At 40.7% G+C, this 23,643-nt stretch overlaps 1 protein-coding gene across 3 annotated transcripts in view; it reads right to left on the bottom strand.

Moving 5' to 3' along the window:
- The window catches only part of Sacs (sacsin molecular chaperone), an 85,160-nt gene extending 71,962 nt beyond the window's left edge, over positions 1–13,198 (bottom strand). The window contains exon 1 of one of the 3 annotated variants that reach the window (XM_020187386.2): positions 13,050–13,198. The gene's annotated coding sequence lies outside the window, so the exon portion shown is untranslated. The other 2 variants (XM_074043726.1, XM_074043727.1) reach the window with 2 other exon arrangements.
- Between the last annotated feature and the right edge of the window lie 10,445 nt (positions 13,199–23,643).

The raw sequence follows: 23,643 nt of genomic DNA on the forward strand, positions 1-23,643 counted from the left end.
GGGTCATGGAGGTCTAGGGTAAGTTTCTTTATTTATAAAACAAGGAGAATGGAATAAGTATTTTAAGTTATTGACATCGCTTAAATTCTGACTCTAGACAAGTATATTTATTTTAAAACTCATCGGTGACTCTGAGAATAGGAATTCATCCAAATATATACTATATCTAGCTAGATATTTCTTGTTTTTTTACATGGAACTTGGGATTGAACCCAGAACCTCCTCTTGAATGATGTACCACTTGAGCCATACCCCCATCCCTTTTCTTTGTATGCTAATTTTGAGACAGAGTCTCACTAAGTTTGCAAGGGCAGCCCTCAAACTCTTAGTCCTCCTGCCTCTACCTCCTAAGTAGCTGGGATTAAAGGCATTTACCACAATACATGGTCTGGCTCTTTAGCATTCCTTTTTTTTTTTTTTTTTTTTTTTAGGGTGACAGCATCTACTTTATTTGTTTTTTTTTTTTTTTCATTTTTCTTTTATTATTCATATGTGCATACAAGGCTTGGTTCATTTCTCCCCCTTGCCCCCACCCCCTCCCTTACCACCCACTCCACCCCCTCCCGCTCCCCCCCTCAATACCCCACAGAAACTATTTTGCCGTTATCTCTAATTTTGTTGTAGAGAGAGTATAAGCAATAATAGGAAGGAACAAGGGATTTTGCTGGTTGAGATAAGGATAGCTATACAGGGCATTGACTCACATTGATTTCCTGTGCGTGGGTGTTACCTTCTAGGTTAATTCTTTTTAATCTAACCTTTTCTCTAGTTCCTGGTCCCCTTTTCCTATTGGCCTCAGTTGCTTTAAGGTATCTGCTTTATCTCTTTAGCATTCCTTTTTTTTTTTTTCCAAGTTTTTTGGTGGTAAGTGGCAAATCCAGGGCCTCTTGAATGCTAAGCATGTGCTCTACCACTAAGCTATACTCCAGACAAAAACAAGTCTTTTAGATACAAAAGTGTTTGCTAATTAAAATATCATCTAAATATAACCATAAAATATGAGTGGACTATAGAATAGATACAGGTTTTGTATGAATCTTTCTAATAGAAGATAAGGTGAGAGGAAAATTGGAGTTAGTTTTATCTGAAGCAGACCTTGGGACTCTAGTCACAATGCTGTACTCTGTGGGGACATCAGGGAAAATGAGAGGACTGATCTCATTGGGACAGTGACATTCATGCTTGGCACCCTGAATCTCTAACTCCAGTTTACCAAGACATTTTAAAATAAATGTTCCGTAATCTGAAAGAATAGTTAGCTTTGTATCACCAAGCATGTTTAACAAAGTTGCTAAATAGCATAGAGACTTGTGGCAAATTATTATAACTTTCCTCTTGATGGACAATAATACATTCATTACCAAAAAAAAAAAAAGTTTGAATGGTGCTTCCCAAAACAACTCTGAGCCCTTCTGAAGAAACTCGCTTCAGTCACGTTTGTATCTATCATTTTGATCAGGACGTATGATGGTTTTGCTCATTGCATGGAGGACATCATCATCCATCTTTCTCCTGATTACACTGCTCTGCCAGTGAAATAATCTCTTAATAATGATGGGGAATTGTGTTCTCATGACATGACTCGCTCTGATGAGCCCACGTGGCTCCCTGTGGCTAACACCTCCTAAATTCAATCTCTCTCAATGAATCCAGTCTTTAGTTCTAATACCATTTCTACAATGGACATCTAACCCACAATTTCAAATTCTTAAAACATTTATTCTTTTTTTTTGGACACTAGAACATTTATACTTGTCCATCTCTGCAGGACATTCTTTATTCCCTATAACTATGAGGAATTACTCACTGTGGCCGAAAAGTCACATACACAAGGAAATCCTGCAGATGAATAAGAGAACGTAGCAAGCTGCTTAGAACAACAGTCCCTGATAAATTGCCCTCATAATTTTTTTCATATTTGAACTACAACACCACTTTGGGGACCTTTGGTCAATTTTTGTACTACTTGTATGGGGGACAATTTGTCTTTTCCTTCAAAGAAATAGCAACCCAGGTAAATCCACTTTAAAGCAGCAAGTGGTTATGCTTGCTTAACTCATGGCCTCCCAGAATGTTAAATGGTAGCCTTGCCCTTTACCTCATCTATAGTTAATCAAGAAAGGCTATGACCCCTGACTCCTACCAATAGGAGAAGGGAACAGTGTTTCGTCAGGGATAAAAACCTGAGCAAACCTCCCTCTCGGTGTGCTTGGTCAGTTGCACACCCTTCTGCAGAAGTAAAACTGTTTGCCTTGCTGACTGACTCCTGAGTCTTAATTTTTAATCCAGAGATTTTTCCAACACTTGTTTGATTACATACTTAAAATTTTTCTTTAAGATGACTGTTCTATGGTTTGTTCCTTCTGAAACTCATTTTGCAGTTTAATCTCCATTTTAAGGTATAAAAGGAGTAGAAACTTCATCCAACCATGTGTTCAGAGATGGAGCCACTAGGAGTGATTAGTATTAGACAGGGTCATCAGGATGAAGCCACTGTGGTTGAATGAACAAAGAGATGGGAAGATACATGCATGCTCCCTGTCCCTGCACCAGCAAGAAGGCCATTACCAGATGTGGCCTCTCAACCTTGGACTAGAACTCTGAGATAAAATAAACCTCTTTTCTATATAATTGGTCCAGTCTGTGGTATTGTGCTATTAGAAATAGAAAGTAGGCTAAGACACCCTTTGCTAAAATAAGTGTATTATGAAAGGAATATTTCCATCCCTATCATAAATAGAAACCCAAGTAGCACCTGCCACAGACAGAGGGTGACACTAAAGATAACTAAGTGAATGCAAGTGCCCACCAAAAACAAAGTTTTTGACCTATTTTTTCTTTATTAATAACAAGGATCAGTAATCTTATGGGGAAACTTATAGTCTTTAATGATTTGTTCAGAAAGAAGAAAGGTTGAAGATCAAGTTGATATCCATTTCAAGAACTTAGAAGAAAAGTCATGAGGATAAATCCAAAGAAAATAAGAAACAAATAAAAGGAATAGTTAATGAAATGGAAAACAAAGATAGTAGAAAATACAGCAAAAGCATAAGTGATTTCTTCAAAAAAGAAATTGGCAAACTTCAGGAAAACTGACCAGGATAAAGCAAAAAGAGAAAAAAATAGTTGGGAATGAAAACTGGGATGCATCATAAATTGAAAAGAGAATATTATTTAAAACAACCTTTGAGATGATGAATTTGAGTATTTTGAAAATGGTCAACTTCCTATAAAATATCAAGTAGCAAATCTCATTAAAAAATAAGTCAATCCTATTAGAGCATGCCAATCACTGATGTTTAAAATCTCTCTGAAAACATAAGCATAGGTGATTTACTGGTGAATAATAATAAACAATAACCTCCCATCATACAAATTCTACCAAAAAGTATAAAAATAGGCAATAGGCCCAAGTAATAGGCTGATAATGTATCCAAATCAGATTGGAACAGTGTTAGAAAGGACAATGACTGGCCAATCTAACTCAGAATAAAAGTGCAGAAATTCAAAGTTCATAAGAGCAGTGCGTAATAAAGACATAACCTGATAAGTTAATTGGAGTTATTATAGGGAAAATTCACTATCCACTCATGGTTGAAGGAAGAAAGGGAGGAAGGGAGGAAGGGAGGAAAGGAGGAAGGGAGGAAGGGAGGAAGGGAGGAAGGGAGGAAGAGAGGAAGGGAGGAAGGAAGGAAGGGAGGAAGGGAGGGAGGGGAGTGAAGGAGGGAGGGGAGTGAAGGAGGGAGGGAGGGATGGAGAAAGGAAGAAGGGAGGAAGGAAGGAGGGAAGGAAGGGAGGGAGGGAGGAAGGAAGGAAGGGAAGGAAGGGAGGGAGGAAGGAAACAAGGAAGGAAGGAAGGAAGGAAGCACTAGTTGTAATCAATCATACTGATACAAGTTTAACTATATTTCTATATACCAGCATGAGTTTCTTTAAAGGTATTTTTTTAAAATCTAGCCATGAGGAAGGGAGGATAAATAAGAATGGTGGAGGGGGTGAATTTAACCAGGATATATTGCAAGCAATTTTGTAAATGCCATAACGTAACCCCAGTACAACAATAATACAATTTTTTGGGGGGGGCTACTGTGGCTTGAACTCAGGGCCTACACCTTGAGTCACTCCGTCAGCCCTTTTCTGTGAAGGTTTTTTGAGCTAGGGTCTTGTGAACTATTTGCCCAGGTTGGCTTCAAACCACAAGACTCCTAATCTCTGCCTCCTGTAAACTAGGATTACAGGCGTGAGTCATTGGCGCCCAGGCTATAATATGATAATTTTTTTTAAAATTTTAAAAGCTAGCCATGTATAGCCATTGCTATAAAAAATAAGTTTCCTTGGTAATAACAATCATGAAAGATTTTATATAAAAATTTGAAGAAGCAATCTACAAACTTTAACCAAAGATGTTAAGAAGGTTCTTTTTTAAAAGGAGCTATGTACAGGCAAGAAGGCTCTGAGTCACTGCAATGTCTGCTCTTCTCAAGCTCACCTTGTAATTCAGAGCAACTGGAAACAGAATCCTAACCACCTTTAAAATGAAACTTCACAAGCTCATTCTAGTTCTGTGGAAGAACAAAGGGACAAGAATAACCAGAGACTTGCTAAAAAGAGAAGGCAAGCTTGTGTTACTAGACATGGAGCCATAATACAATGCTGTAATAAGAAGTGAGTGAGGGACCACTGTGGGACCCTCAGGGTGAGGAGCTCAGGGAGACTCCTGTGCCATGGAAACCCGATCCCTGAGTGAGGCAGGGGAGTATGAGGGAAGACAGGACAACCGACCATCTACAACACTGTGCACAGATATCAACTCAAGATGAGCAGGAACACACGTGAGAAAACCAAACCTTGACACATTCAGGAAGAAGTGAAGCACAGTACCCTATGCCTCAGATGGAGACAAACTCCTTAAACATATGTCCTGATCATAAATCAGGACAGATGTGCCACTGAGAAAAGAAACAAAGGATTTGTTTCCAGAATATAGAAAGAACTCTTGAAAATAAAAAAGAAACAACCTAAAAAAAAAAGTTTCAAAGACTCTATTTTGATACACTCTTTTCTATGCATAGTATTTGCATTTCAATATAATAAGAATTAAAACAATATTATAAGTTATCTCATATACATGTGATAATATTGACAATAGATTTATAAGAATGAAAATATGTCATGACATCTTTGAAATAGTGTCAACTACTGACAACCCCAATCTTTCCAAACAATTCCTTAGTCTTCCAAACATCCACAGGATATACCTGTGAACCCCTCCCGAATAACATTAAACTCTGCATATGTTACTTCAATCAGTACTTATATTCGTACAGTCTTAGACAATTACATGTATTTTCACGTGCCTCCAAAACAACTTTCTGAAGAAAGGCATTTTATCCATTTTAAGGTTAAGAAAGTGAAGTTCAAAGTGGTTAAAGGATGTGCCCAGGTCATGACAGCATAGAGAAGGACATGGTGACAAAAATCCCCAGGACCAGTCTGCAGGGGTACCACAAAGATGCTGGTCTTCCTAAGATCCAGCCCTGAGGTCTTAGGATAGCTGGGACAGGGTGCACACACTTTCGAGTGCCTCTTGGGACACTGGGCCCTGCCAGTTCACACTGAGGAGGGGCAGCTCCCATCATGGGCTGAAACCCCTAGATCAGATTGGTTTTCTCCACTAAACTGGACACTTCTCACATGACAGAGAAGAAAAGGGCCATACCCACCAGCATTTATTGCATGTTTGTGATGTGTGGTCCTGTCGCAATGGTATTGAACTAATCCAAGACGAAAAATGTGAGCAGCAGAAAAATTAAAGTGTCTGATTTTCATATCCAATTCATGATTTTATGCACAAACTGTTACTGGATTCAAAATAAAGCATTTCCTAGTGTACTACAGTTAAAAAATCTAAGTATGCAGATATGCAGTCATATACACAAAGAATAACATTACTTGTAATGAAATATATTTTTTTAGTTCTACCTTGTTTTATTATTTAAATAAACTATAGAAATGCTTTTTTTTTACTTTTCTTTTATTATTCATATGTGCATACAAGGCTTGGTTCATTTCTCCCCCCTGCTCCCACCCCCTCCCTTACCACCCACTCCGCCCCCTCCCTCTCCCCCCCAATACCCAGCAGAAACTATTTTGCCCTTATTTCTAATTTTGTTGTAGAGAGAGTATAAGCAATAATAGGAAGGAACAAGGGTTTTTGCTGGTTGAGATAAGGATAGCTATACAGGGCATTGACTCACATTGATTTCCTGTGCGTGGGTGTTACCTTCTAGGTTAATTCTTTTTGATCTAACCTTTTCTCTAGTACCTGTTCCCCTTTTCCTATTGGCCTCAGTTGCTTTAAGGTATCTGCTTAGAAATGCTTTTTGTTCTCTTCTGATTATATACTTGACACTATCCAAGATTTTTATAGTTATTTAATATTTCCCTGGTACATAAATCATCATCTGATGAGGTATCATTTTTTGAGTGCTTCAATATATCACATTTTTATCACACAAATCCTTCACACTGACATTGACTGAAAGATAAAAGCTAGTGGTCTTGTTTATAGCATCCAATATGACTGAACATAGAAGACAAATACAATTTTAAAAAATAAGAAATGCCAATATTCAAACCCTCTGTGCCAACCCATTGAGGACAGCCCTCAAAAAGATGATCAAATGCATCATGATTTGATATGACTGGAGTTTTTTATTGCTTTCATGATAATTTTGTATTTATGTAGTTCATGAAGATGGCCAAGAAAATTAGCATATCTTAAATTTTTGTACAGTTGAAATGTTACTGATACTTAAAATTAAAATGCTACATAATAAGATTACCTCGAACAGGCATGGCATTTTTAAATTATTAATGTGACTGCATAGGTTTTGCCATTTTCAGTCTCTTAACAGCCTGGTGATTAGGCAGGGAACTGCTAATTCTATTTTATAGATAAGGAAGCTGGTGCTCAAAAGAGTCAGCGACCTCTCATGCTGGGACTTAGACACGATGCTCTGCCTGGCAGCCTCCCCTAATTCCCCAGGTCTGAGTAAAATTGCCCTCTACCAGCATCCCTGGGTTCCACACCCACAGGCTCACCCCTGTTCCTCCTCCCTTACCTTACGTGAAAGAGAAGAAAGCTGCTTCCTACCACATCATTTGGGAAGTAGGAGGCAGAATGCGATTTTCTACCGTGAGCCTTCCATCTACCACTGCTGAAAACCATGACTTTCCCCATCTGTCAAACAAGGCTATGCCCTAGCCAAGAACAGCACCATGGGAAAGACCAAACTGAACCAACTGTCTGAAAGTACTTAGTAAAGTGTGAACAGTCTTTGCAAATTCTGTTCTTTGCAAATACTCAACCAATGAAATGTGTTCTTGGTAGTCTCTACCTACAAGTCAGCCCCCCTCATGCATCAGGGGCCAAAACACTCAATGCTTTGCACTGGCTGTTTGGAACTTGGGTGTGGACACCCATCCTCCCCAGCTCCAGGATCACTCAATTGGCTCTGAAACCTGGGGCCACTGCCCACAGCTGACATAAGCATGAGTGTTCACTCGGTGACCCCTGCCTTCTGAACAAAAATCTCCTATTTTGGCAACCTGGGCTTCACTCACAGCAGGAGCTGGCACTGTACATGATCTCATGCAAGGAGTAGAAAGAAAATCTTGCCAGCTCCGCTCATTCACTGAGGTGAAAATTTCTTTGGGTTCCACGGCTTGGGACAGAAACTGTCAGGGAATTCCAAGCTCCAATTACAACCCTGGTATAAACAACTGTTGACAATTTTTTAACCTAAAGCTGTCCTTTGGCAGGGGTGGGCAGAGGGCTGAGGGAGGGAAAATGAAGGGGTTTCCAAGGTGGAATACAGGGGGTTGCAGCAGAAAGGAGGAGAACAAAGCAAGTCTCTTAGGAATTAGAGCATGCACAGACACCTGGCTATCACCCAAAGAAACAAGAAAGGCCTTTCCCATGGGAGGCAGGAAGAGATGCGATTGTAACCAGGAGCTACCTGAGAACTTTTTCCCTCTTTATATCATGTCTTTTCTGTTTGTTTTAAGGTGTTTGTTAAATTTCAGAACCACATCCTTACACTGAAAACTAGCAAAACCCCCCTCTCATGGGGCGTGGTATGGGAGGGTTGTGCGGGAAGGCAGGCAGGCAGGACAGCAGGGACAGCTACTGTCCTGCTGTTCTCGTGTGGCGCTCACTGCAAGCATAACCCTCTCTGCAGCTTCACCTAGCAGAATAGCCCAGTTCCCCAGAAACGGTGTTTTAACCCATTTATAGCCATCTCCTGAGAACAGGGATTCAACTGAAGGTGATGGGAACTAAAAATACACAGGACTTTTTATAATGCGTGACCACACAAATTCCAGCTAAATCCTCTGGATATGTTGAAACTTACCCTTGAAAGTCCCTAACATAAAAAGGAGGAGCCAGATGCAGACAGACTGCCAGCCATGCCACAACTCCGCTGGGAGCATGCCCCAGCCTCCCATGCCAGAGTAAAACGTGAATCAGCAAAGACTGGATTGCCTTAAAATGAAATCTTTGCAAAGTGGAAAGTCAGATCAACTCACCCCACGGAACAATAGTCCAGGCTCCAAGGCACAGCGAGCACTGCAGATGTTAATACTGAGGGAACCGTGAGGGCACAATGTGTTGTAGAAAAGGTCATGGGCCCCTTGGCTGTAACTTGACCTTGATCAGTTATACACCTCCAGGTTGAATATGTATATAAGATGCATTTTAAACAGCACCAAAAGGAAAAGCATGCTTAAAGATTTCCAAGGAGATACTCTACTCCAGATTAAGTAAGGAAAACATATAGACAATTTCCCAGGTGCTCTGACTCCTCTCTCTCATACAAGCCTTTCTCATTCGCTCTCTGCAGAGCTCCTCAAGCCTCTCTAATTCACCTTTGACTTTGACCCTCCCTCTCGGTCAGGTTCTGACCACAGATACAGATGCTTCATGATGAGTAAACAGTTTAGTCACTTTGTACACAAATCACACAACTTCCGATTTCCAGGTCATAAGCACATGTATACCCTTTTATAGCACATCTTGAATGGAGTTGACCCAGCCTCAGATTTCAGTCTGTGAAACGGCAGAGCTAACGGTGGAAGGCAGAGGTCTGTGGGGGCTTGCACGAGCAAAGAAACCCCTTGGCGTCTTGGGTTTATTTTGGAAAGCTCAATTTATCCTCATAGATTAAGAACCCACATAAAAATAATACGGCATATGGATATACTGAATGGTACTCCAATCATATTTTAGCTCAGTAAAATGCTAAACATACTATTTTAAATAGATATGATTAAAATCTACCTAATTTGGCATTAGCTGACTGAAATTGTCACAAATTTCATTTGTGTAAAACCTAACTTTACACAAATTTCATTTGTGTAAAACCTAACTTTGGGGGTCAGTCACGGACGGCCATGCCAGGGACTTTTGCACCTGTCACCAGATCTCTGAGGTGAAGATTGTTAACAAAGGGGAAACTGAGGCTCCAAGAAAGTACCAGAATTAGTGTGATGAAGAGCTAGCTGACTCCAAATCAACTCATTTAATGCATCTTGAGTACCTTTTCAGTCTGGCATCTCTGGGAGACATAAAGGTAAGTTGGGTATAAAGAAGGTCAGAATCAGATGGTCTTAAAATAGACACAGCACAAACGTTTAATAGGAACATCAGTAAATAAACCCAGGAGGTGTTTGACCTAATAGATGGAAAACTGACAAAAATGCTTTGTTTACATGCCAGGCTTCAAACCTTTCAAATTAATATCCTTGAGCACAAAGTAACTATTATTTAATTCATCAATTAGATTTCTATTTGTGTAGTGTTGCCAGGTTTAGCAAGTAAACATTATAAATATAAGTGTATGTGCCTGGTTACATTTCAATTTCACATAAGCAATGAATGTTTTTGGTAGATACATATCTTACACAATATTTCTTGTATTTTATCTTGTAACCCCACAAGAATTTTTAATGGTTAAATGCATTGTCGCATTAAAAGCAAGAAGAAATGCTCATCTGCTATTATGTAAAAATACACACAAATTTCAGATACTTATAAAAGTCAAATCCATGCCTCTTTCCAGCACTTAATACATTAAGGAAATAAAGAGGTCTATGAAATTCAAATAATGCCCATAATGATATTAGGGTGACTTTCACTTCTTTTATGATTTTGGAACACATGAAAAGGCTGTGTGGACCATTGAACCCTCACTTTCTGGCCTAGAGAACAGATTCATAGACTAATTCAGAGCAGTATATTTAACAAATGTCTCTCTGGGTACAACATTGCTATAAGTGAACCAAAGATTGTTCCTTACAAAGCTGGAACCCACAAAGGCATCTGGGGTTTCTTGTCACCATAAACTCTAAGTGCTCTGACAAGGGTACTGTGGTAGAAACAGGAGCTCAAGGTTTGTATTCTGAGAACTCATTCTGCAAGAAACGCGAACCTCGACATCACCCACATCCACTCAACCCTCCTTTTACAATTGGTTTTCTACTCTCTCTTAATCTTACATTTTTTAATCTGAAAAATGAGGCTATGTGTTTCAGAAGGCTATTGTGAAAATCAGAAGAGATAACAAAGGTTATTATTATTCCATCAAATAATTCCTATGAACTGAGGCTAGCCCAAAGAGAGCTATCTGAATCACATACCCAGGACTCAAAGGAATTTTAAAGATCCTCCACCCTGCAGCTGTCATTTTAGAGAATAGGTTAAATGACTTTCTCATTAGTACAGCCATACTTTCTTTTTTCCAATCCAGGGCTTTTTTCCAACTTCAACATATTCCCTCTTAGGTAAGGATGAAGCTGCTCCATCATCCTAGACATTGAAATCTTCTATTTTTTTTTTTGGTGGGGAGGGTTGTGCTTGTGTATGCTAGGCAAACACTCTACCACTGAGCTACATACATCCTTAGCACTTGACGTTGAAATCTGACACAATGTGCTAAGTGTAGAGTTTAAGAAAAGAAAAGATGGCAAGGAGGAAGAAGAAAGATATAGAAAATGGAAATTAATAAATAGTGATAGGAGTTGCACATTGCCACCCAGGTGTCCCGGAAGAGAATGGGAACGGGAGGCATTCTGATTTCCAATTTGGCACCTTCTACATCAATCACATTCAGTGCTCCTCTCTCGGACTCATGGCGGGGCACAGTCTGCTGCCACCACCACAGCAGACTTAGGGAGAGGTGTACAAAGGACATTGGCCCTCCATCCTCCAACAGAACACTCCCATGGCAAAGGAAATTACAGCATCACTTTTATGTAAAAGGTGCTAGATGCACTAGTCAAAAGTTCATTTCCAAATTCATTCTTCTGAGGAACTAATAAGTGAAGCCACTTTTGCCTGTTTCATGGATGGGTAGATAGACACAAGCATGGATCCAATGGAAAAAGGTCAAAATACTAAATGTCTACCTTGTGCCAAATTCCTAAGAGGCATCTTCACATACATTTCTTTGTTTCAGTCCTAAGACAATTATGTAGGCAACATCAGCTGTTGTCTCTGACAAAGAAGGACTAAGGCCACAAAAGGCCAATGGCTACCCAGTGGCTACAGAGTCACAGTCTGCTGGAGCTGACATTTGAGCCCAAGGCTGCAGAGGGCAAATCCAGCAAAAAGCAAAAGTGCTTCTGGTGTAAGCTGACGCTGATGTTTAAAGCTGGAGTTGAGTTTGTTTCTTCCTCCTCATATGTGAAGAACAGAAAACATTATAGTAGTCTTGGGAAAGTTCTCACAATCCAAGCAAGGTAAGAGAAAAATATGGGAAGATGGAAAACCTGGTTTGGTTTGTTTGGAAGGAACACTGAGGAAGACTTGAAGAATCCAGGGGAAAAGAGGAGAACATCTGACCAGCCAAGAGACCAAGGAAGGTAAGGAAAAGGTGAAGGGGACAGCCAAGGAAGAAAGAAAAACAACTGAGCATTATTCATTGTAGCATAAAGTTAGACTTCCTGGACAAGAGATGGAAAGAAAGCAGGTTAGTCAGTCATCAGTAAGACCAATAGGACAGAAGAATCAATGTGCAGCTTACAACACAGTGTAGGAAAATGCTTGTCATGTGACAAGTGACATGGAATTAAGTGTCAATTACTTTTATCTGCCTTGGTGCAGGAATAAAGAGTCTCTCTTCACTATAACTGCAGGAAATCCAGGGAACCAGCCTGAATTTTGTTTTTTACTTCAATGGAGTAGACTTTCATCCATCTTCAGAGGCAGAGAGAATAAGATTGTAGCCAAAATAATTGATGTATTTGAAACAATTCAACACTCTTTTCTGAGATATTAACCTTAACTTAAGGCAAAAAAGGAAGGAAGGTAAGAAAGAGAAGAGGAGAGGAGAGAGGAAAGAAGGAAGGAAAAGCAGGAGGGAGGAAAGGATTTTCTTGCCAAAATTAGAGTACTCTTTCTCTTTCTAAGAATTTAATAATCACTTATTAGAATAAAATTAAATAAGAAAAAATATTTCTAACAAAGCATTTTTTCAGTATCATTAATAAGATTACTAATACATCATTTATGGATATGCGATTTAAAATGAAGACAATTACTATAAATAAAACAATACACAACTTTGAGAATCCCACTTGCTTATCTCTGGCCTCTCGGCCCCACACTCTGCATTACTGCAATAGGCCCATGGTGACCACGCTGCTACCCAGGGGGAAATTACAATGACAAAGCCCAAGCGCGCAGTCTGGGCACCTTGACACACTGGATCTCCCTAGTAACTGGAGCTCAGAGTGTTTCTGAGAGAACGTGTTACTCACAGCTGCACCGCACGCCCAAGAAGATGCTCTATCCTACAAAGATGGTGGAGAGCCTAACGAGAGTGGTCCAGAGTCCCCATAAACAGCGGCGTGGACTGAGCGACCTGCTTCCCCACCAACTCTCCCGGGACCTAGAGACCAATCGCACCACACAGCCTGCTCCTTTCTCTGCTTCTTCTTCCTTTCTCCTTCTCATCTGTTGTCCCGTGGGAGCCTCGGACACTTACTGGTCGCTGTCAGCATCGTGTCTCAGTGCCTTTGTTTGCCTCTTATGTCATCAGCAGGTTCCAGCGTGACTGTCACTGCAGCCAGCAGCACTGGGCCCAGGCAGAGGAGTGCCGCAGTCAGGAGCTCCCCCTACCCAGTGCCTTTTTTTCTTTTTAAAGAGATAGAACTATCACCAACCTTAGGCATCGGTAACACTGCAGAGGCTGCGCAGTACAATGATGAAAAGGACTTGCCCAGAGTTTTTTCTTTTCCTCATTATGCAAACATTAATTCTTAGGAGGACGTGCTGTTTAAAATGAGGATCGCCACTACAGAAGATGGTTCTATCGAACACTAGCTGTGTGACCTTAGGCCTCCCATGTGGGTCTTGTGGACTTCATGGGAAATGAAGAGCTGTGACCAGGCCAAGTCCAGTCTAGAAACACTATAATTTGCTAAAAATAAAAACAGCAACAACCGTGATTCAGGTAAAATACAACACAGGTGTTTATATAGTGCAGAGTACTTTCTGCCTGTTATTTGGATCAGGGTAGGAGATTCCAAAGGGAAAAAAACAATTCACTTGAAATGCTTTATAAACTGAAACATGTGCTAAATGTTCATTGTCAATGTCAATTTAACAAGAACATATTGTTAAATAGATCAGAAAGAACTCTATTTTCTTGCCTCCTACAAATTGGGGCTATGAAATCCCAACCATGTCTGTTTTATATACAGCTCTGCCCTTCAGTTGTTGGGTACACCAAAATCCCTCATTTTAGTCACTGATAGAACTACCCACTTCATCCATATAAATCTAGAATGTGGGCTTATCTAGAATCACTAGAGACTGGAAGCTCTCATCTCTTTTACCCCTGGGGAAAGATATCAAATTCAGCTCAGCCAACGCTAGACACAAACAGGCTCAACAGTCTCTGCTGGAGAGAGAAGCCAGCCCCAAATGTCAGCACTAACTTTGGAGGGAGTGGCTCACTTCTCCGTGGTCTGGCTCTACAAGAGGGCTGCCACATGAGACATTGAATCTAGCAGGATTCCTCTCAAGCCTAGAATCACAGATTCATGTACAGTCATCCCTCTGGAGAGGGGGCAAGGCCCAAGATCCTTGAGGATACCAAAACCTATGGATGTTCAAGTCCCTCGTATAAAAGGGGATAGTAAGTATATTCAGAAAACCTCTGTGCCTCTTCCTTACACTTTATTTAAATCATCTCTGGGTCACAAATACCATGTGAATGCTTTGTTGTTACACTGTATTGTTTAGGGAATAATAGCAAGAGAAAAACTGTCCATTGCAGTATAAATGCTATTTTATTAATATTTTCAATCTGTGGTTTGTTGAATCCATGGAGACAGAACCTATGGATAGGAAGAGCTAGGTATATTTAATTACCTGGGAAATAGTAAAGAAATGTCTTATTCTAAACAAATCATGCTTCAATAACAAGTCAAACAAGTATCTATCAGGGAGAGGTGATGGAGGGGACTCTCTTCTAGGGTTCTCACCAAAGCTCTGAGGGCTGCTGACAGTGTAGCCCTTGATGGCATGCACCTGTGGAGGTGAATCTATCCCCTCCCAGGTTACCTCCATGTTAATGGTGCCAATTCAGTTGTCATCAAATTAATTAATCACTTAACTATTCAGTTATAAACAATAAGCATGAGTGATGCCTCCCTCCCTCACCTTCCAAGGGCAGTAGGTCCCCAGAAGGAACTTTTTGCCCAGAGTGGGAGTGTTGGGGTGTGAACTGCCAGCTGGAGGAAGCTCCAGGAGGGACAGAGGGATCGTCAGGACTGTAAAGTACCAGCAACTGGGAGAAAAGGGTTGGAGAGGTTGGAGAGAGGAAGGGAGAGGGAAAGGGAAGAAGAGCTGAAAGAGAGAAACTTTGGAGAAAAAGATAAGGAGAGTGGATTTTTAGGAAGACCTGCTGCAGGCTGTGCAATGTGATTCTGTCTTCAGTACCCTCATCAAGAGAAAACCTTAAGAAGACAATTCCTGTTTCTCTTCTACACACTTGAAGTTGTCTTTGGAATCTTTCTGCATGTGACACAGTGCTGAGTTTATTTAGGCTATGTCTTAGTCTGTTTTCTCCTGCTGTAACACAATACCCAGTCTGGGTAACTTACAAAGAAAAAGGGTTATTTGGCTCATGGGTTTGGAGGCTGCAAAATCCTAGATCCATCAGTTGCATCTGGTGATGGCTAAGTGTTACTTCAACTCACAGTGCAACATGTGTAGAACAGCTAAATCACAGGAGTGGCTTTATGACAGCTGCCTCCCTTCCATGGTAGCTAAACCAGTCCCCATAGAGTGAGATCTCCCTCACTACCCAGACGACAGCCAAACCCACCCCCGTAACCCAACATCTCCCACGAGGCCCCACCTCCCAACGCTTCTCCATTGAGATATTAAGACTCAACATGAGTTTTGGTGGAGACAAACCATATTCCAACCATGGCAGGCTACAAAGAGACTCTTTCAGGGTGATGTAGATCCTGGCTGTCTGGACCAGACAACTCCCTTGTGTGGAATGCCGTGTGCATGGCTTCCTCCTCATGACCACTACCCCAAGGGCATCCTCTGTGTCCTCTAACCTCTTTCTCCCTGAATAAGTGTTGCCACCATCTGGACACAGGCTGTCCTCACCCCATGCCTAAGTGACCCTGCTGCCTCTTCTCTATCTTAAATACATACTTTGATCATGACAGGCGTCTCTTACACTGCCCCCCTGCCTCTCAGTGGCCCTTGGTGCAGACAGGAAGTGACGCTCAGACTTAGCCAGCAATGTTTGTCCTCCCAGGTACCATAGTAACACACGGCCTCCAGGCCTTGCACTGTCATTTCCTTGGTGATACTTTCTACACTTAGATGATAATGTCTAGATTTTTCTCTTAAATGATAGTTTTATACTGATTACAAAGACAATGTATGTCTGGTTTAGAAAACCTGAGAAATAGCTCCTATTTCAATACCCTAAAGAAAGACTCTCTTCCTTTTTAAATTTTTCCTTTTTTTTTTGTGGTACTGGGGTTTGAACTCAAGGCCTCAATGCTTGCTAGGCAGGCTCTCTACCCTTGAGCCACTCCACCATTCCCTTTTTAAAAGATTTTATTTTTAACTGATATGTAAAAACATAAAACTTATATGTATTAAAGGGCTACCCTGTAATGTTTTGATACAGGTATCACTGGGTAATGTTTAAATCAGGTTAAACCTACCCATTTCCCAAACACTGATCATTTCTTTACTGTGAAAACTTTCAAAATCCTTTCTTCTAAGCTTTTGAAATGTTCAGCATGTTATTGTCACCTGTGTAACCCTACTGTACACTTGCTCCTGTGTAATTGTAACTTGGTACCCATTGATCAACCATCTTTAGATACATGTGTATGTATATATAGAAAGAAAGAGATGAAGTATATATTGAATATATGGTTTTTCTAATTTAACATGATACTAAGAAATTTTCTTTCTTTTTCCATTCTTTGAGAACTTTTTTTTTTTTTTCCTGCAGTGGTGAGGTTTAAACTCAGGGCCTTGAGCTTGCTGGGCAGGCGCTCTACCACTTGAGCTCCACCCCTTGCCATTTTGCTTTCAGATGTTTTTTGAGTAGGGCTCACACTTATGCTCGGGGGGTCTGGATGATGATTTTCCTACTTAGTCTTCCTGTGTATCTGGATAACTGGCATGTGCCACCACATCCACCTTTTATAGGATGAGATGGTGGCGCTTAGACATTTTGCCCAGGCTGACCTTGAACTATGATTCTCCTGATTTCAGCCTCCCAAATAGCTAGAATTACAGGCATGAGCAACTGGCTCCTGGTGTTAGTCAGTTTTCCATTACTATAAAAAGATATAAGGTTATCAACTTATTTTAAAAAGGGTTATTTGGCTCACAGTTGCAGAGGTTGGAGTTCCTGATCTTTTAGCGCCGTTGTTTTGGGCAAAGCACTACATGGTGGCAGGAACGTGTGGTAGAGCAGAACCACTCACCTCAAAGCCAGGGAGTGAAAAGGGGAGAGAAGAGACAGGTCCCATAATCCTCTTTGATGGCATGACCCCATTGACTTAATGACTTCCCACTAGGCCCCACCTCTTAAAGGTTCCACCACCTCCCAACAGCTCCGAGCTGGGGACCATGCCTTTAACATTTTCAGGCATTTGGGGACACTCAAGATCCATTGATAGCAGCCCTCATCAATGTAACCAAGCCTAATCCAATTAGTTGAAGGCCCAGATAGAACAAAAAAGGCAGAGAAAGAACAAATTCTTCCTCTCCATCTTCTGGAATTAGAACATTTATCTTCTCTTGCCCTTGGAAACCAGAGATCCTGGATCATAGACCTTCAGTCTCCACGACTTATCACAGAATTGCCCTGCTCACCCCTGATTCTTATGCCTTCAGATTCAGAGGGAACATCACCACTGACTTTCCGGGCACTGCAGCCTGCAGACAGCATCATGAGAGCTCTTGGCCTCCCTAATCACATGAGCCAAAACCTACATAAGTGCCTGCATGCACCATACGTGTCCTCCTGGTTCTGTGTCTTTGGCGAACTCTGAATAATACAGTGTCCTCACCTACCTCATGCTCACCTTAGGACGTGATGTAAGAAGGTATTACCTGGTGCCAGCATTGCATAGAACCATGAAGACTCAGCCAGAAGGTAAGGCTCTGCTACCTGTCCAGAGCCTTCAAAGATCCTCCTAGATCACTCTAGCCTTTGTTCACCCTGGACCTCATCTTCCTCTCTGCCTATGTTATGTGGTAGCAACTCTGTTCACGTGTGGCCTACCCACGCTGTGATTGGTTTGGCCATCTTCCACAAAGTTGCACAAGTGTTGGATTTTATGAACTCAGAAAGGGCCACAGTCCATCTGAGTGACATCCACTCCAATCTCTGCATCTACTTGTCTTAGCAAGGGGACCTTTGCTATGGGTTCTGCTAACTCTCTGTCACCCACACCATCACTGTCCATCTCAGTAACTTGTCTCAGGGACCTGGGACAGGAGCAGATAGGAAGTCAGTTCACATAACCGAGTAGATCTCTAGGCAAGGCATTTATGCTTTGCTTCATCTGAAAAATGGGAATAACACCTTCCAACACAGCTGCATGCCAAGTTTGGTACATGAGTATTCAAATCCCATAGGTTATTAGTTAACATATGGTTTTTTTTTCTTACTTTAAGGCATTTTCCAAATTTTAGAGGAAAAAACAAGACATGTTCTCTTGAAAATCACTGAGCTCCCTTAAAAGTTATTGAGGGCCTTCAGCTCTATTTTTGAGAAATCCCATTACATTTCTGACAATAGGAGAAAACAATTCCACCATGTTTGAAGACAAACTGAGAGACTCTGAGTGATGAAAACACAAAGGCACTCATGGAGCTAACAGAACGAGGACCTCAGAAGTATCATGGCCTCCTAAGAAAGCCAGGCCAACATATTAAGGGCACCATCCCTGTTACAGATTCCTTCAGATCCCCACAGCTTCTAGCCTGGGGGTACCTAGAAGGTGTGTGGCCAACATTAGCTGAACATAAGAAACTCAGCTAATTTTGTCCTTATACCTCACTGTGTTCAAACCTGCTACTGGTTCCCTGAACTCTTTCTAAGAAGTCAGTTTCTAGAAGCTCAGCACCAACTTAGTCCTGCAATGTTCCAGGCCTCCCTGGATGTTCATGCTATGGAAGCAGCATAGATACAGCAACATACAGAGGCTGTCACTCTCAGCTTCCTCATAAGGAGCTGTTGAAAACCAAAACTGTGTTCCTTTGTCCCTGATGCACAATGCAATCATATTATCATGAAGAATAGCAGACTTAATGCATCTTAATTTTAATGACCAACTCTAGCACACGCTGCAGTGCAGGCAAAATTGCCATTGATGCTTGAAGCCACCCTCGATGCTACAAAAGTGCACAATGATTTTCAGGATCATCGAATGGGAATGCTATTGTCAATAAATGAAAGCTCCCCAAGGCCACGAGACAAACAGATCCACACAAGGAGATGCCTCAGACTGGCCTCGAGCTCCTGCAAGTAAAAGACATAGCTCATTTGAAATACATAAAAATCCACCATAACCCACAAGGTGGGGAAATGTTAACATTTTCGTGGGCATTAATCATTCTGGGCACTTCTCCAGGCAGCCAACATGTTTTTATGTATTTCCTGCCCTCTCTACATAAGACTGTGCCATAGGAAACAAATACCAGTACACCAAACAGGCAAGAGGAATGCCAAGGGATTCTGGTGGGGAAAGCTACTCATAAAAACACACGTGTTGGTTGCTACAGGAAATCTTTAGAAAATAAAGCAGGGAAAAGATGGGGGAGTGCTATTTTACACTCACAATCAGCTCAATCAAAATTATTTACTGGAGATTTATCCTATGCCAGGCTTATAAAGTAGGGAATTTAGGTTTAGCACCAGAGTTAAAATTAGTCCTGTGATGAATTAAAGCCAACCGTAATCAAAGAACAATCAAAGACAAAACAGCCACTCAACAGTTCTATCTCTTTCTGTGTTTGTGTATCTTTTGCAGAATTAGAGTCACAATATACTTCTTGTCAAAGACTACAATTTTCCTTCATAACTAAATACTGTGAGCATGTTTCTGTGTGTTAAAGTGCCCTTGTAAAATATGCATATGATCCAATCTCATTAGTTACTTTATGGTGTTTATAAACCTGTTGGATGTTTTGGGTATATCCGATTTGTGGCTACGAATCTTTGTATGCATGAAGATAATTTCCTCCCATTATATTCTTTGATGTTAATACTGGGCCAAAAGGGATACACCCTGGATCTAATTAAAAGATTGTACATTCTCCAATATAATGTTAACACATAACTATTACATCAACCATATTAGACTCTTTAGACCTCCATATTAGTCACATCTTGGATGTGGTTTGTCTCTCAAAGATTCATATGCTGGATGTTTGGTCCCCAATGTCCCACTGAAAGGTGGTGGGACCCAGTGGGAGGTGATTGGGTCATGACTGTCCTTGTGAAGAGGTCATGCTGCTCTCCTGAGTAGGTCTTGTATGAGTGGATTTTCCCCACCAGAGTGGGTTGTCATGAAAGAGCAATCCTGACTCCTCCCCAACCTCACTTCCTCTCTTTCCATGTTAGCTCTTCCTCACACATGGCTCACTGCCCTCACACATGATGCTGTCTGCCCTGTTATGCATGACATGAGGCCTTCACCAGATGTGCCAGCCAGCCCAATCTTGGACTTGCAGTCTCCAAAACTGTGATCTAAACCTTTTTCTTTATAAATTTCCCAATCTCAGGTATTTTGTTAAAGCAACACAAGATGGACTAAGACAATGGTCTTATTTTTTGTCTACTTGTCCTATCATGGTTGAAAGATGAGTTAAAGTGTTTCCTATCGCTATTGTGTTTATTCCCTGCAGTTTTGCTTTATGTATTTTATGGCATTATCTTGTGAATAAAAATTAAAGGTATTTCATTATTACATGGTTTTGTTAATTCTTTAATTGTCACTCTATCTAATTAATAGATCTTGCCTTAAATTCAATCTTATCTGATATTAATATCATTATCCAAATGTCTTTTTTTCCCATCATTTGTTTGATCATCCTAAAATAATCTATATTTGTATCTGTTGTTGGATTTGGCATTTTATTTACTTAAGTAATTCTATTCTTTTAGTAGGCAAATTTGACCTGTTGATATTTCTAAGATAGTTTTTTATTAAATTCTCTGATTCTACCTTAGGTTGAGGGAGGCCAATAATAAAACAGAGATCAAAATAAATACATAATTGATTCCAATGTTTACTTACGATTGCCATACAGAACTAAAAACAGGGTCATGACAAAAAGTAACTGGGTGCAAAGGCGTGCGTTAGCTAGGGTGCTTACAGAGGTTTCTCCAAGGGGTGACCCTTCAGCTTATTCCACAAATTTTACAAATACATTTTGATTGCCTACCCATGGCAGACACTCTCTGAATTCTGGGCATTGACAGTGACCCATGTCTCTCCCTTGGTGACTTTGCATATGAGTGGCAGTTGTATGACTATTAATGGTGCTGGTGACGTCTGTGATCAGAAGATCCTAGTTTTTGTGCTCCAAATGGAAAAACCCAAGCAAAGCATGGGGATGGAGTGAGGTAGGATAGCTTTATTGAGAAAAGGGGAATCACCTGTTCTGCCAGGTGAGGAAAGAGAAGAGAATAGGGCACAGTGGGTGCAGATGGAATTCACAGGCTGAGAGAGCATGCTTTTCTTTTCCAGGTGCCTTTAAAACCTACACTACTCCATGGGAGGGCAGACCCAGGAGGTTCCCACCCCATAATAAACTGAGTGGGGAGGGGCTTGGGCAGTTCCCAGCCAGGTGAGGGTGGTCTGCCCATCCCCAGACAACCTACATGGGCCCAAACTTTTCTACTTCTAGCCTGCCTCAAACTCCCCCTGAGAGACAATATTCCAAAAATTATTTTTGGGGGGAGGGAGGTTTCTGAAGGGGATGGTCCATGATCAGTGGCTGCTTTGAACAGACAGGGGCAGCAGACCCTACCTATAAAGGGAAATTGTCTCTTCTATGTCTTTCCCTTGAGGCTCATTTGGACACAAGGCGTCTGAATTATTGTCCAGCATAGTTAAGGTTTCTTGTGAAGATCTGGATTGCTCATGAGATCTCATTTGTTTGTACAGCTCGATAGCCTTGTGGCCTCATGGTTTGGATCCTAAAGGCTTTTATTCTGGAAGAGATAAATCTGATTTAGCAGGCATGACCAGAACATTTAACACTGACAGGAGCATCAAAAGGGGCCCTGCCAGGTGTGGCAGGAAGGACAAAGTAATTTTGAAAAGTGACAGGGAGTCTTATGGTTACTTTACCTATAAGTGTTTATACCTGTAGCTATTTTTAACCCATTGATGGTCCTCTATTTGGACTGTAGATAAAGTCTGACCACAGTAGGGGCCAGGTATACCAGGGACCAGGTGTTAGTCCAATTAGAGAGTAAACATCAATAAGTCAGTTCTGTCACTAAGAAGGCTCACAGCATCCCTAAGCAGAAGTAGACACCATTGCCTTGTTTAAATAGAAGGCCTAACTCAAAAATGTGAGGTTGCCTTTCGCTGAAAGTCTAGAAGGCTTAAATATTAGAGCACCTGCATAAGAGGCCCTTTTTAAACTCTCTCAGCTTTGATTACTTTTCAAGATCTGGCATAACTGACTCCATCTGGGTCTGGAGAAGTCCCTTCATTTGTGCTGTCCTTTTGAACTGTCTTGGGTGGCTGAACATCACTTGTTCCTCTGAGAAGCTGGGGAATGGTACCAGTCTGGTGTCTCCTCCTCTTAAACTTTGTTCTAAACAGTCATCTCTGAAGATTTTGCCAGTTTGGCAGTTCCATCCTTTGGTGGGGGAGTGCTCCCCCAGAAGTCCAGAAAGTCAGATTCTGTCCCATGGAGGAGGGAGACTCAAACAGATCAGAAGTCAGTGCCAATGTGATCTTTTTGGCTAAATTAAGCAACAAAGAGATGTATTTTAAAAGTAGCTCTTAGGCTGGGCTTAATTAATCTAATTGCTTGTCCCATAGGGGAGGCACCTTTATATTGCTGTAAAGTGTTAGCAGGTAACAGTTATAAAGTTTTTACAAGGAAAATACAAAATGACCCCAATACTTAAGAAAGTTTGTCCTGGTTGATGGATAAACACTTGTTAGAATAATTTTTCATGGACTTGCCTGGGAATGTTCTTGAAGGATCAGGACTGTAATGACAAAACTCAAAGTAATATACAATTCAAACCTTGAATTTTGGTTAGGTAAAGTAACAAGTTGGTGATTGTCAGCATTGTCAATACAGCACTGACAGTTAAAAACCCTAAATTTTTCAATGGTTATGGAAAGTCAGTGTTAGTAATTTTAAATAGCCCCTGTTTTGATGTTCAGTTATATATAAAATGATGTTTATCTAGTCAATGTCAGATAAACCAACATTCATCTGATGAACAGATGTCAGGTAAACCAATGTTTAGCTGACAAACAGATGTCAGGCCTAAATGATAGAACTTTTATCATTTGTCATAAAGAGTAGAAATGTCAAAGACCTTTTTTTTTTTTTTTCTGGGCTGCACTATCCATTTTTATTTTTTTATTTTTTTTTAATTTTAGCTTATTTCCTTTTTTTTTTCATTTTTCTTTTATTCAAAGACCTTTAAGAAGGTACCTTAGATAAAATAACTATAGCTGCTTACATGTACACACTTTTAACTCTATAAACAATTTTATGACATTTAGATACATGTATAAGGCACTAGGAGTATTAGAACCATTTAAGGAATTTTAACTTAGTTTAAACTTAGTTTCTTTAGTGTTATTGGAAAAATACCTTAGGTTTTTGTGTCTGGCATGAGACTGATTTAAGCAGGATGTAAAGAATAGGAAATTATCTTAAATGGGCTATGAAGAGAACTAAGCATCTTATTTTGGTCAGCAGGATCAAAGCATCTCCCAACAATTAAGGATACAGCCAAGTGAATATGTTGGCTTTCCCTATGCTGGCTGGTGGGATAAGGAAAAGGGACAGGAGAGGGGGAGAATCCATTT

Source organism: Castor canadensis, chromosome 10, assembly GCF_047511655.1.
Source record: "Castor canadensis chromosome 10, mCasCan1.hap1v2, whole genome shotgun sequence".
NCBI classification, from domain to species: Eukaryota; Metazoa; Chordata; class Mammalia; order Rodentia; family Castoridae; genus Castor; species Castor canadensis.